The sequence below is a fragment of the Oncorhynchus gorbuscha genome, linkage group LG18 (assembly GCF_021184085.1).
Source record: "Oncorhynchus gorbuscha isolate QuinsamMale2020 ecotype Even-year linkage group LG18, OgorEven_v1.0, whole genome shotgun sequence".
NCBI lineage: Eukaryota > Metazoa > Chordata > Actinopteri > Salmoniformes > Salmonidae > Oncorhynchus > Oncorhynchus gorbuscha.
In genome coordinates this window covers 44,895,716-44,908,592 of record NC_060190.1, presented here as the reverse complement: position 1 = coordinate 44,908,592, position 12,877 = coordinate 44,895,716, and the positions used below count along the sequence as shown (strand labels likewise).

The 12,877-nt window shown below is 43.6% G+C and overlaps 10 non-coding genes across 10 annotated transcripts; all 10 read right to left on the bottom strand.

Annotated features, from left to right (window-relative positions):
• Positions 1-471: 471 nt before the first annotated feature.
• Positions 472-613, bottom strand: LOC124004491. The gene has a single exon (XR_006833474.1). It is a non-coding gene; the product is annotated as a U4 spliceosomal RNA (small nuclear RNA).
• A 1,129-nt stretch (positions 614-1,742) lies between these two features.
• Positions 1,743-1,884, bottom strand: LOC124004490. The gene has a single exon (XR_006833473.1). It is a non-coding gene; the product is annotated as a U4 spliceosomal RNA (small nuclear RNA).
• Positions 1,885-3,015: 1,131 nt separating this feature from the next.
• Positions 3,016-3,157, bottom strand: LOC124004489. The gene has a single exon (XR_006833472.1). It is a non-coding gene; the product is annotated as a U4 spliceosomal RNA (small nuclear RNA).
• A 1,129-nt stretch (positions 3,158-4,286) lies between these two features.
• Positions 4,287-4,428, bottom strand: LOC124004488. The gene has a single exon (XR_006833471.1). It is a non-coding gene; the product is annotated as a U4 spliceosomal RNA (small nuclear RNA).
• Positions 4,429-5,556: 1,128 nt separating this feature from the next.
• LOC124004487 lies at positions 5,557-5,698 on the bottom strand. The gene has a single exon (XR_006833470.1). It is a non-coding gene; the product is annotated as a U4 spliceosomal RNA (small nuclear RNA).
• A 1,130-nt stretch (positions 5,699-6,828) lies between these two features.
• On the bottom strand, positions 6,829-6,970 carry LOC124004486. The gene has a single exon (XR_006833469.1). It is a non-coding gene; the product is annotated as a U4 spliceosomal RNA (small nuclear RNA).
• Positions 6,971-8,101: 1,131 nt separating this feature from the next.
• Positions 8,102-8,243, bottom strand: LOC124004485. Its single transcript, XR_006833468.1, has one exon. It is a non-coding gene; the product is annotated as a U4 spliceosomal RNA (small nuclear RNA).
• A 1,130-nt stretch (positions 8,244-9,373) lies between these two features.
• On the bottom strand, positions 9,374-9,515 carry LOC124004484. Its single transcript, XR_006833467.1, has one exon. It is a non-coding gene; the product is annotated as a U4 spliceosomal RNA (small nuclear RNA).
• Positions 9,516-10,645: 1,130 nt separating this feature from the next.
• LOC124004483 lies at positions 10,646-10,787 on the bottom strand. Its single transcript, XR_006833466.1, has one exon. It is a non-coding gene; the product is annotated as a U4 spliceosomal RNA (small nuclear RNA).
• Positions 10,788-11,922: 1,135 nt separating this feature from the next.
• Positions 11,923-12,064, bottom strand: LOC124004482. The gene has a single exon (XR_006833465.1). It is a non-coding gene; the product is annotated as a U4 spliceosomal RNA (small nuclear RNA).
• Positions 12,065-12,877: the final 813 nt, after the last annotated feature.

Sequence of the window (12,877 nt, the reverse complement as noted above, 5' to 3'; positions counted from 1 at the left end):
TAGAGTTTTGGGTTAAGTTGTCACCCAACAATAACCACTCCTCGGATGGACCTCATAGGCTATGATAATGCCACTGCGATAGAATTTCAGAATTCAGCTATTCAAACTGTTTGCAGTATCTCGCACAGCTTCTCCGCAAACTGTATTATTTGTTGTTACATTGGTATGTCTAGCAGTTCGCCCCTACCTAACACTGGTGGATTCTCGATTCCATGTAATTAATGGCAAGGTGGGGTACTTGTTCAATAGATGTTCCCTTTTTCCTGGACAAAACCAATATCGAGAGCAAATCACTTTGGGCAATCAGCACCACTGGCTCAGCTGCAATGGGGTCGAACCCAAAACCTTTTCATGTAAATCTTGCCATAGCTGCCTCTAGAGGAGGCAAGACAAAGTGGGTAAATTGTGGCTTTGGGTAACGTACTACTTGGAACAATTGGAGGCAGTGTGGGGGCTTCACATTTATAGCAGTCTCACATGAGACTATCAAAAATTGCCAAGGCTGACTATATTTCAAGTCATCCCAAGCGGGGTATTGGGTTAAGTTTTCAACCAGCAATAATCACGCCTCAGATGCACTTCATAGGCTACGATATCGCCTCTGCGAAAGAATGGCATATTACAGCTACTCAAACTGTTTACAGTGTCTTGCACAGCTTCTCCTTTAACGGTAATATCGTGTTTTAACATTGCAATGTCTAGCAGTTCGCCCCCTACCTACCACTTTGGTGGATTCTTGATTACATGTCATTCATGGCAAGGTGGGGTACTTATTCAATAGATGTGACCTTTTTCCAGTAGTAAAAAAACAATATCGAGAGCAAAGCATGTTGGGTAAGCTGCACCACTGGTTCAGCTGCAATGGGTCGCAAACCCAAAACCTTTTCAACTCAACCTTGCCACCGCTGCCTCTAGTGGAAGTGTATAACGTGGCTAAGGGTACCTTACTTCTTGCAAGAATTAGAGGCAGTGTGGGGGCAATACTGGAATTGTGGACCAATACCCCCTGTTGCTGAACCTATTCTCCCCAAGACTACTTCTGACTATATTTCATGTCGTTCCAATGTAGAGTTTTGGGTTAAGTTGTCACCCAACAATAACCACTCCTCGGATGGACCTCATAGGCTATGATAATGCCACTGCGATAGAATTTCAGAATTCAGCTATTCAAACTGTTTGCAGTATCTCGCACAGCTTCTCCGCAAACTGTATTATTTGTTGTTACATTGGTATGTCTAGCAGTTCGCCCCCTACCTAACACTGGTGGATTCTCGATTCCATGTAATTAATGGCAAGGTGGGGTACTTGTTCAATAGATGTTCCCTTTTTCCTGGACAAAACCAATATCGAGAGCAAATCACTTTGGGCAATCAGCACCACTGGCTCAGCTGCAATGGGGGTCGAACCCAAAACCTTTTCATGTAAATCTTGCCATAGCTGCCTCTAGAGGAGGCAAGACAAAGTGGGTAAAAGTGGCTTTGGGTAACGTACTACTTGGAACAATTGGAGGCAGTGTGGGGGCAAAGCTGAAATTGTGGGCCCAAACCCGCTGTTGCTGAGTTCATTCTCCCGAACACTACTTCTGACACAGCATATACTACTGACACCTTTTTTCTGTTTCTACCTAGTTGCAAGATAATGTTCAACTGTCAGCTGAAACATCAAAAGGGTTATAGAATAAATGAGTTGGATGCAGCCCATGTTTGGTCTTGTCACTATCTTCTCTTTCACATTTATAGCAGTCTCACATGAGACTATCAAAAATTGCCAAGGCTGACTATATTTCAAGTCATCCCAAGCGGGGTATTGGGTTAAGTTTTCAACCAGCAATAATCACGCCTCAGATGCACTTCATAGGCTACGATATCGCCTCTGCGAAAGAATGGCATATTACAGCTACTCAAACTGTTTACAGTGTCTTGCACAGCTTCTCCTTTAACGGTAATATCGTGTTTTAACATTGCAATGTCTAGCAGTTCGCCCCCTACCTACCACTTTGGTGGATTCTTGATTACATGTCATTCATGGCAAGGTGGGGTACTTATTCAATAGATGTGACCTTTTTCCAGTAGTAAAAAAACAATATCGAGAGCAAAGCATGTTGGGTAAGCTGCACCACTGGTTCAGCTGCAATGGGTCGCAAACCCAAAACCTTTTCAACTCAACCTTGCCACCGCTGCCTCTAGTGGAAGTGTATAACGTGGCTAAGGGTACCTTACTTCTTGCAAGAATTAGAGGCAGTGTGGGGGCAATACTGGAATTGTGGACCAATACCCCCTGTTGCTGAACCTATTCTCCCCAAGACTACTTCTGACTATATTTCATGTCGTTCCAATGTAGAGTTTTGGGTTAAGTTGTCACCCAACAATAACCACTCCTCGGATGGACCTCATAGGCTATGATAATGCCACTGCGATAGAATTTCAGAATTCAGCTATTCAAACTGTTTGCAGTATCTCGCACAGCTTCTCCGCAAACTGTATTATTTGTTGTTACATTGGTATGTCTAGCAGTTCGCCCCCTACCTAACACTGGTGGATTCTCGATTCCATGTAATTAATGGCAAGGTGGGGTACTTGTTCAATAGATGTTCCCTTTTTTCCTGGACAAAACCAATATCGAGAGCAAATCACTTTGGGCAATCAGCACCACTGGCTCAGCTGCAATGGGGGTCGAACCCAAAACCTTTTCATGTAAATCTTGCCATAGCTGCCTCTAGAGGAGGCAAGACAAAGTGGGTAAATTGTGGCTTTGGGTAACGTACTACTTGGAACAATTGGAGGCAGTGTGGGGGCAAAGCTGAAATTGTGGGCCCAAACCCGCTGTTGCTGAGTTCATTCTCCCGAACACTACTTCTGACACAGCATATACTACTGACACCTTTTTTCTGTTTCTACCTAGTTGCAAGATAATGTTCAACTGTCAGCTGAAACATCAAAAGGGTTATAGAATAAATGAGTTGGATGCAGCCCATGTTTGGTCTTGTCACTATCTTCTCTTTCACATTTATAGCAGTCTCACATGAGACTATCAAAAATTGCCAAGGCTGACTATATTTCAAGTCATCCCAAGCGGGGTATTGGGTTAAGTTTTCAACCAGCAATAATCACGCCTCAGATGCACTTCATAGGCTACGATATCGCCTCTGCGAAAGAATGGCATATTACAGCTACTCAAACTGTTTACAGTGTCTTGCACAGCTTCTCCTTTAACGGTAATATCGTGTTTTAACATTGCAATGTCTAGCAGTTCGCCCCCTACCTACCACTTTGGTGGATTCTTGATTACATGTCATTCATGGCAAGGTGGGGTACTTATTCAATAGATGTGACCTTTTTCCAGTAGTAAAAAAACAATATCGAGAGCAAAGCATGTTGGGTAAGCTGCACCACTGGTTCAGCTGCAATGGGTCGCAAACCCAAAACCTTTTCAACTCAACCTTGCCACCGCTGCCTCTAGTGGAAGTGTATAACGTGGCTAAGGGTACCTTACTTCTTGCAAGAATTAGAGGCAGTGTGGGGGCAATACTGGAATTGTGGACCAATACCCCTGTTGCTGAACCTATTCTCCCCAAGACTACTTCTGACTATATTTCATGTCGTTCCAATGTAGAGTTTTGGGTTAAGTTGTCACCCAACAATAACCACTCCTCGGATGGACCTCATAGGCTATGATAATGCCACTGCGATAGAATTTCAGAATTCAGCTATTCAAACTGTTTGCAGTATCTCGCACAGCTTCTCCGCAAACTGTATTATTTGTTGTTACATTGGTATGTCTAGCAGTTCGCCCCCTACCTAACACTGGTGGATTCTCGATTCCATGTAATTAATGGCAAGGTGGGGTACTTGTTCAATAGATGTTCCCTTTTTTCCTGGACAAAACCAATATCGAGAGCAAATCACTTTGGGCAATCAGCACCACTGGCTCAGCTGCAATGGGGTCGAACCCAAAACCTTTTCATGTAAATCTTGCCATAGCTGCCTCTAGAGGAGGCAAGACAAAGTGGGTAAATTGTGGCTTTGGGTAACGTACTACTTGGAACAATTGGAGGCAGTGTGGGGGCAAAGCTGAAATTGTGGGCCCAAACCCGCTGTTGCTGAGTTCATTCTCCCGAACACTACTTCTGACACAGCATATACTACTGACACCTTTTTTCTGTTTCTACCTAGTTGCAAGATAATGTTCAACTGTCAGCTGAAACATCAAAAGGGTTATAGAATAAATGAGTTGGATGCAGCCCATGTTTGGTCTTGTCACTATCTTCTCTTTCACATTTATAGCAGTCTCACATGAGACTATCAAAAATTGCCAAGGCTGACTATATTTCAAGTCATCCCAAGCGGGGTATTGGGTTAAGTTTTCAACCAGCAATAATCACGCCTCAGATGCACTTCATAGGCTACGATATCGCCTCTGCGAAAGAATGGCATATTACAGCTACTCAAACTGTTTACAGTGTCTTGCACAGCTTCTCCTTTAACGGTAATATCGTGTTTTAACATTGCAATGTCTAGCAGTTCGCCCCCTACCTACCACTTTGGTGGATTCTTGATTACATGTCATTCATGGCAAGGTGGGGTACTTATTCAATAGATGTGACCTTTTTCCAGTAGTAAAAAAACAATATCGAGAGCAAAGCATGTTGGGTAAGCTGCACCACTGGTTCAGCTGCAATGGGTCGCAAACCCAAAACCTTTTCAACTCAACCTTGCCACCGCTGCCTCTAGTGGAAGTGTATAACGTGGCTAAGGGTACCTTACTTCTTGCAAGAATTAGAGGCAGTGTGGGGGCAATACTGGAATTGTGGACCAATACCCCCTGTTGCTGAACCTATTCTCCCCAAGACTACTTCTGACTATATTTCATGTCGTTCCAATGTAGAGTTTTGGGTTAAGTTGTCACCCAACAATAACCACTCCTCGGATGGACCTCATAGGCTATGATAATGCCACTGCGATAGAATTTCAGAATTCAGCTATTCAAACTGTTTGCAGTATCTCGCACAGCTTCTCCGCAAACTGTATTATTTGTTGTTACATTGGTATGTCTAGCAGTTCGCCCCCTACCTAACACTGGTGGATTCTCGATTCCATGTAATTAATGGCAAGGTGGGGTACTTGTTCAATAGATGTTCCCTTTTTTCCTGGACAAAACCAATATCGAGAGCAAATCACTTTGGGCAATCAGCACCACTGGCTCAGCTGCAATGGGGTCGAACCCAAAACCTTTTCATGTAAATCTTGCCAGCTGCCTCTAGAGGAGGCAAGACAAAGTGGGTAAATTGTGGCTTTGGGTAACGTACTACTTGGAACAATTGGAGGCAGTGTGGGGGCAAAGCTGAAATTGTGGGCCCAAACCCGCTGTTGCTGAGTTCATTCTCCCGAACACTACTTCTGACACAGCATATACTACTGACACCTTTTTTCTGTTTCTACCTAGTTGCAAGATAATGTTCAACTGTCAGCTGAAACATCAAAAGGGTTATAGAATAAATGAGTTGGATGCAGCCCATGTTTGGTCTTGTCACTATCTTCTCTTTCACATTTATAGCAGTCTCACATGAGACTATCAAAAATTGCCAAGGCTGACTATATTTCAAGTCATCCCAAGCGGGGTATTGGGTTAAGTTTTCAACCAGCAATAATCACGCCTCAGATGCACTTCATAGGCTACGATATCGCCTCTGCGAAAGAATGGCATATTACAGCTACTCAAACTGTTTACAGTGTCTTGCACAGCTTCTCCTTTAACGGTAATATCGTGTTTTAACATTGCAATGTCTAGCAGTTCGCCCCCTACCTACCACTTTGGTGGATTCTTGATTACATGTCATTCATGGCAAGGTGGGGTACTTATTCAATAGATGTGACCTTTTTCCAGTAGTAAAAAAACAATATCGAGAGCAAAGCATGTTGGGTAAGCTGCACCACTGGTTCAGCTGCAATGGGTCGCAAACCCAAAACCTTTTCAACTCAACCTTGCCACCGCTGCCTCTAGTGGAAGTGTATAACGTGGCTAAGGGTACCTTACTTCTTGCAAGAATTAGAGGCAGTGTGGGGGCAATACTGGAATTGTGGACCAATACCCCTGTTGCTGAACCTATTCTCCCCAAGACTACTTCTGACTATATTTCATGTCGTTCCAATGTAGAGTTTTGGGTTAAGTTGTCACCCAACAATAACCACTCCTCGGATGGACCTCATAGGCTATGATAATGCCACTGCGATAGAATTTCAGAATTCAGCTATTCAAACTGTTTGCAGTATCTCGCACAGCTTCTCCGCAAACTGTATTATTTGTTGTTACATTGGTATGTCTAGCAGTTCGCCCCCTACCTAACACTGGTGGATTCTCGATTCCATGTAATTAATGGCAAGGTGGGGTACTTGTTCAATAGATGTTCCCTTTTTTCCTGGACAAAACCAATATCGAGAGCAAATCACTTTGGGCAATCAGCACCACTGGCTCAGCTGCAATGGGGGTCGAACCCAAAACCTTTTCATGTAAATCTTGCCATAGCTGCCTCTAGAGGAGGCAAGACAAAGTGGGTAAATTGTGGCTTTGGGTAACGTACTACTTGGAACAATTGGAGGCAGTGTGGGGGCAAAGCTGAAATTGTGGGCCCAAACCCGCTGTTGCTGAGTTCATTCTCCCGAACACTACTTCTGACACAGCATATACTACTGACACCTTTTTTCTGTTTCTACCTAGTTGCAAGATAATGTTCAACTGTCAGCTGAAACATCAAAAGGGTTATAGAATAAATGAGTTGGATGCAGCCCATGTTTGGTCTTGTCACTATCTTCTCTTTCACATTTATAGCAGTCTCACATGAGACTATCAAAAATTGCCAAGGCTGACTATATTTCAAGTCATCCCAAGCGGGGTATTGGGTTAAGTTTTCAACCAGCAATAATCACGCCTCAGATGCACTTCATAGGCTACGATATCGCCTCTGCGAAAGAATGGCATATTACAGCTACTCAAACTGTTTACAGTGTCTTGCACAGCTTCTCCTTTAACGGTAATATCGTGTTTTAACATTGCAATGTCTAGCAGTTCGCCCCCTACCTACCACTTTGGTGGATTCTTGATTACATGTCATTCATGGCAAGGTGGGGTACTTATTCAATAGATGTGACCTTTTTCCAGTAGTAAAAAAACAATATCGAGAGCAAAGCATGTTGGGTAAGCTGCACCACTGGTTCAGCTGCAATGGGTCGCAAACCCAAAACCTTTTCAACTCAACCTTGCCACCGCTGCCTCTAGTGGAAGTGTATAACGTGGCTAAGGGTACCTTACTTCTTGCAAGAATTAGAGGCAGTGTGGGGGCAATACTGGAATTGTGGACCAATACCCCCTGTTGCTGAACCTATTCTCCCCAAGACTACTTCTGACTATATTTCATGTCGTTCCAATGTAGAGTTTTGGGTTAAGTTGTCACCCAACAATAACCACTCCTCGGATGGACCTCATAGGCTATGATAATGCCACTGCGATAGAATTTCAGAATTCAGCTATTCAAACTGTTTGCAGTATCTCGCACAGCTTCTCCGCAAACTGTATTATTTGTTGTTACATTGGTATGTCTAGCAGTTCGCCCCCTACCTAACACTGGTGGATTCTCGATTCCATGTAATTAATGGCAAGGTGGGGTACTTGTTCAATAGATGTTCCCTTTTTTCCTGGACAAAACCAATATCGAGAGCAAATCACTTTGGGCAATCAGCACCACTGGCTCAGCTGCAATGGGGGTCGAACCCAAAACCTTTTCATGTAAATCTTGCCATAGCTGCCTCTAGAGGAGGCAAGACAAAGTGGGTAAATTGTGGCTTTGGGTAACGTACTACTTGGAACAATTGGAGGCAGTGTGGGGGCAAAGCTGAAATTGTGGGCCCAAACCCGCTGTTGCTGAGTTCATTCTCCCGAACACTACTTCTGACACAGCATATACTACTGACACCTTTTTTCTGTTTCTACCTAGTTGCAAGATAATGTTCAACTGTCAGCTGAAACATCAAAAGGGTTATAGAATAAATGAGTTGGATGCAGCCCATGTTTGGTCTTGTCACTATCTTCTCTTTCACATTTATAGCAGTCTCACATGAGACTATCAAAAATTGCCAAGGCTGACTATATTTCAAGTCATCCCAAGCGGGGTATTGGGTTAAGTTTTCAACCAGCAATAATCACGCCTCAGATGCACTTCATAGGCTACGATATCGCCTCTGCGAAAGAATGGCATATTACAGCTACTCAAACTGTTTACAGTGTCTTGCACAGCTTCTCCTTTAACGGTAATATCGTGTTTTAACATTGCAATGTCTAGCAGTTCGCCCCCTACCTACCACTTTGGTGGATTCTTGATTACATGTCATTCATGGCAAGGTGGGGTACTTATTCAATAGATGTGACCTTTTTCCAGTAGTAAAAAAACAATATCGAGAGCAAAGCATGTTGGGTAAGCTGCACCACTGGTTCAGCTGCAATGGGTCGCAAACCCAAAACCTTTTCAACTCAACCTTGCCACCGCTGCCTCTAGTGGAAGTGTATAACGTGGCTAAGGGTACCTTACTTCTTGCAAGAATTAGAGGCAGTGTGGGGGCAATACTGGAATTGTGGACCAATACCCCTGTTGCTGAACCTATTCTCCCCAAGACTACTTCTGACTATATTTCATGTCGTTCCAATGTAGAGTTTTGGGTTAAGTTGTCACCCAACAATAACCACTCCTCGGATGGACCTCATAGGCTATGATAATGCCACTGCGATAGAATTTCAGAATTCAGCTATTCAAACTGTTTGCAGTATCTCGCACAGCTTCTCCGCAAACTGTATTATTTGTTGTTACATTGGTATGTCTAGCAGTTCGCCCCCTACCTAACACTGGTGGATTCTCGATTCCATGTAATTAATGGCAAGGTGGGGTACTTGTTCAATAGATGTTCCCTTTTTTCCTGGACAAAACCAATATCGAGAGCAAATCACTTTGGGCAATCAGCACCACTGGCTCAGCTGCAATGGGGGTCGAACCCAAAACCTTTTCATGTAAATCTTGCCATAGCTGCCTCTAGAGGAGGCAAGACAAAGTGGGTAAATTGTGGCTTTGGGTAACGTACTACTTGGAACAATTGGAGGCAGTGTGGGGGCAAAGCTGAAATTGTGGGCCCAAACCCGCTGTTGCTGAGTTCATTCTCCCGAACACTACTTCTGACACAGCATATACTACTGACACCTTTTTTCTGTTTCTACCTAGTTGCAAGATAATGTTCAACTGTCAGCTGAAACATCAAAAGGGTTATAGAATAAATGAGTTGGATGCAGCCCATGTTTGGTCTTGTCACTATCTTCTCTTTCACATTTATAGCAGTCTCACATGAGACTATCAAAAATTGCCAAGGCTGACTATATTTCAAGTCATCCCAAGCGGGGTATTGGGTTAAGTTTTCAACCAGCAATAATCACGCCTCAGATGCACTTCATAGGCTACGATATCGCCTCTGCGAAAGAATGGCATATTACAGCTACTCAAACTGTTTACAGTGTCTTGCACAGCTTCTCCTTTAACGGTAATATCGTGTTTTAACATTGCAATGTCTAGCAGTTCGCCCCCTACCTACCACTTTGGTGGATTCTTGATTACATGTCATTCATGGCAAGGTGGGGTACTTATTCAATAGATGTGACCTTTTTCCAGTAGTAAAAAAACAATATCGAGAGCAAAGCATGTTGGGTAAGCTGCACCACTGGTTCAGCTGCAATGGGTCGCAAACCCAAAACCTTTTCAACTCAACCTTGCCACCGCTGCCTCTAGTGGAAGTGTATAACGTGGCTAAGGGTACCTTACTTCTTGCAAGAATTAGAGGCAGTGTGGGGGCAATACTGGAATTGTGGACCAATACCCCTGTTGCTGAACCTATTCTCCCCAAGACTACTTCTGACTATATTTCATGTCGTTCCAATGTAGAGTTTTGGGTTAAGTTGTCACCCAACAATAACCACTCCTCGGATGGACCTCATAGGCTATGATAATGCCACTGCGATAGAATTTCAGAATTCAGCTATTCAAACTGTTTGCAGTATCTCGCACAGCTTCTCCGCAAACTGTATTATTTGTTGTTACATTGGTATGTCTAGCAGTTCGCCCCCTACCTAACACTGGTGGATTCTCGATTCCATGTAATTAATGGCAAGGTGGGGTACTTGTTCAATAGATGTTCCCTTTTTTCCTGGACAAAACCAATATCGAGAGCAAATCACTTTGGGCAATCAGCACCACTGGCTCAGCTGCAATGGGGGTCGAACCCAAAACCTTTTCATGTAAATCTTGCCATAGCTGCCTCTAGAGGAGGCAAGACAAAGTGGGTAAATTGTGGCTTTGGGTAACGTACTACTTGGAACAATTGGAGGCAGTGTGGGGGCAAAGCTGAAATTGTGGGCCCAAACCCGCTGTTGCTGAGTTCATTCTCCCGAACACTACTTCTGACACAGCATATACTACTGACACCTTTTTTCTGTTTCTACCTAGTTGCAAGATAATGTTCAACTGTCAGCTGAAACATCAAAAGGGTTATAGAATAAATGAGTTGGATGCAGCCCATGTTTGGTCTTGTCACTATCTTCTCTTTCACATTTATAGCAGTCTCACATGAGACTATCAAAAATTGCCAAGGCTGACTATATTTCAAGTCATCCCAAGCGGGGTATTGGGTTAAGTTTTCAACCAGCAATAATCACGCCTCAGATGCACTTCATAGGCTACGATATCGCCTCTGCGAAAGAATGGCATATTACAGCTACTCAAACTGTTTACAGTGTCTTGCACAGCTTCTCCTTTAACGGTAATATCGTGTTTTAACATTGCAATGTCTAGCAGTTCGCCCCCTACCTACCACTTTGGTGGATTCTTGATTACATGTCATTCATGGCAAGGTGGGGTACTTATTCAATAGATGTGACCTTTTTCCAGTAGTAAAAAAACAATATCGAGAGCAAAGCATGTTGGGTAAGCTGCACCACTGGTTCAGCTGCAATGGGTCGCAAACCCAAAACCTTTTCAACTCAACCTTGCCACCGCTGCCTCTAGTGGAAGTGTATAACGTGGCTAAGGGTACCTTACTTCTTGCAAGAATTAGAGGCAGTGTGGGGGCAATACTGGAATTGTGGACCAATACCCCCTGTTGCTGAACCTATTCTCCCCAAGACTACTTCTGACTATATTTCATGTCGTTCCAATGTAGAGTTTTGGGTTAAGTTGTCACCCAACAATAACCACTCCTCGGATGGACCTCATAGGCTATGATAATGCCACTGCGATAGAATTTCAGAATTCAGCTATTCAAACTGTTTGCAGTATCTCGCACAGCTTCTCCGCAAACTGTATTATTTGTTGTTACATTGGTATGTCTAGCAGTTCGCCCCCTACCTAACACTGGTGGATTCTCGATTCCATGTAATTAATGGCAAGGTGGGGTACTTGTTCAATAGATGTTCCCTTTTTTCCTGGACAAAACCAATATCGAGAGCAAATCACTTTGGGCAATCAGCACCACTGGCTCAGCTGCAATGGGGGTCGAACCCAAAACCTTTTCATGTAAATCTTGCCATAGCTGCCTCTAGAGGAGGCAAGACAAAGTGGGTAAATTGTGGCTTTGGGTAACGTACTACTTGGAACAATTGGAGGCAGTGTGGGGGCAAAGCTGAAATTGTGGGCCCAAACCCGCTGTTGCTGAGTTCAGCCCGAACACTACTTCTGACACAGCATATACTACTGACACCTGACACCTTTTTTCTGTTTCTACCTAGTTGCAAGATAATGTTCAACTGTCAGCTGAAACATCAAAAGGGTTATAGAATAAATGAGTTGGATGCAGCCCATGTTTGGTCTTGTCACTATCTTCTCTTTCACATTTATAGCAGTCTCACATGAGACTATCAAAAATTGCCAAGGCTGACTATATTTCAAGTCATCCCAAGCGGGGTATTGGGTTAAGTTTTCAACCAGCAATAATCACGCCTCAGATGCACTTCATAGGCTACGATATCGCCTCTGCGAAAGAATGGCATATTACAGCTACTCAAACTGTTTACAGTGTCTTGCACAGCTTCTCCTTTAACGGTAATATCGTGTTTTAACATTGCAATGTCTAGCAGTTCGCCCCCTACCTACCACTTTGGTGGATTCTTGATTACATGTCATTCATGGCAAGGTGGGGTACTTATTCAATAGATGTGACCTTTTTCCAGTAGTAAAAAAACAATATCGAGAGCAAAGCATGTTGGGTAAGCTGCACCACTGGTTCAGCTGCAATGGGTCGCAAACCCAAAACCTTTTCAACTCAACCTTGCCACCGCTGCCTCTAGTGGAAGTGTATAACGTGGCTAAGGGTACCTTACTTCTTGCAAGAATTAGAGGCAGTGTGGGGGCAATACTGGAATTGTGGACCAATACCCCTGTTGCTGAACCTATTCTCCCCAAGACTACTTCTGACTATATTTCATGTCGTTCCAATGTAGAGTTTTGGGTTAAGTTGTCACCCAACAATAACCACTCCTCGGATGGACCTCATAGGCTATGATAATGCCACTGCGATAGAATTTCAGAATTCAGCTATTCAAACTGTTTGCAGTATCTCGCACAGCTTCTCCGCAAACTGTATTATTTGTTGTTACATTGGTATGTCTAGCAGTTCGCCCCCTACCTAACACTGGTGGATTCTCGATTCCATGTAATTAATGGCAAGGTGGGGTACTTGTTCAATAGATGTTCCCTTTTTTCCTGGACAAAACCAATATCGAGAGCAAATCACTTTGGGCAATCAGCACCACTGGCTCAGCTGCAATGGGGGTCGAACCCAAAACCTTTTCATGTAAA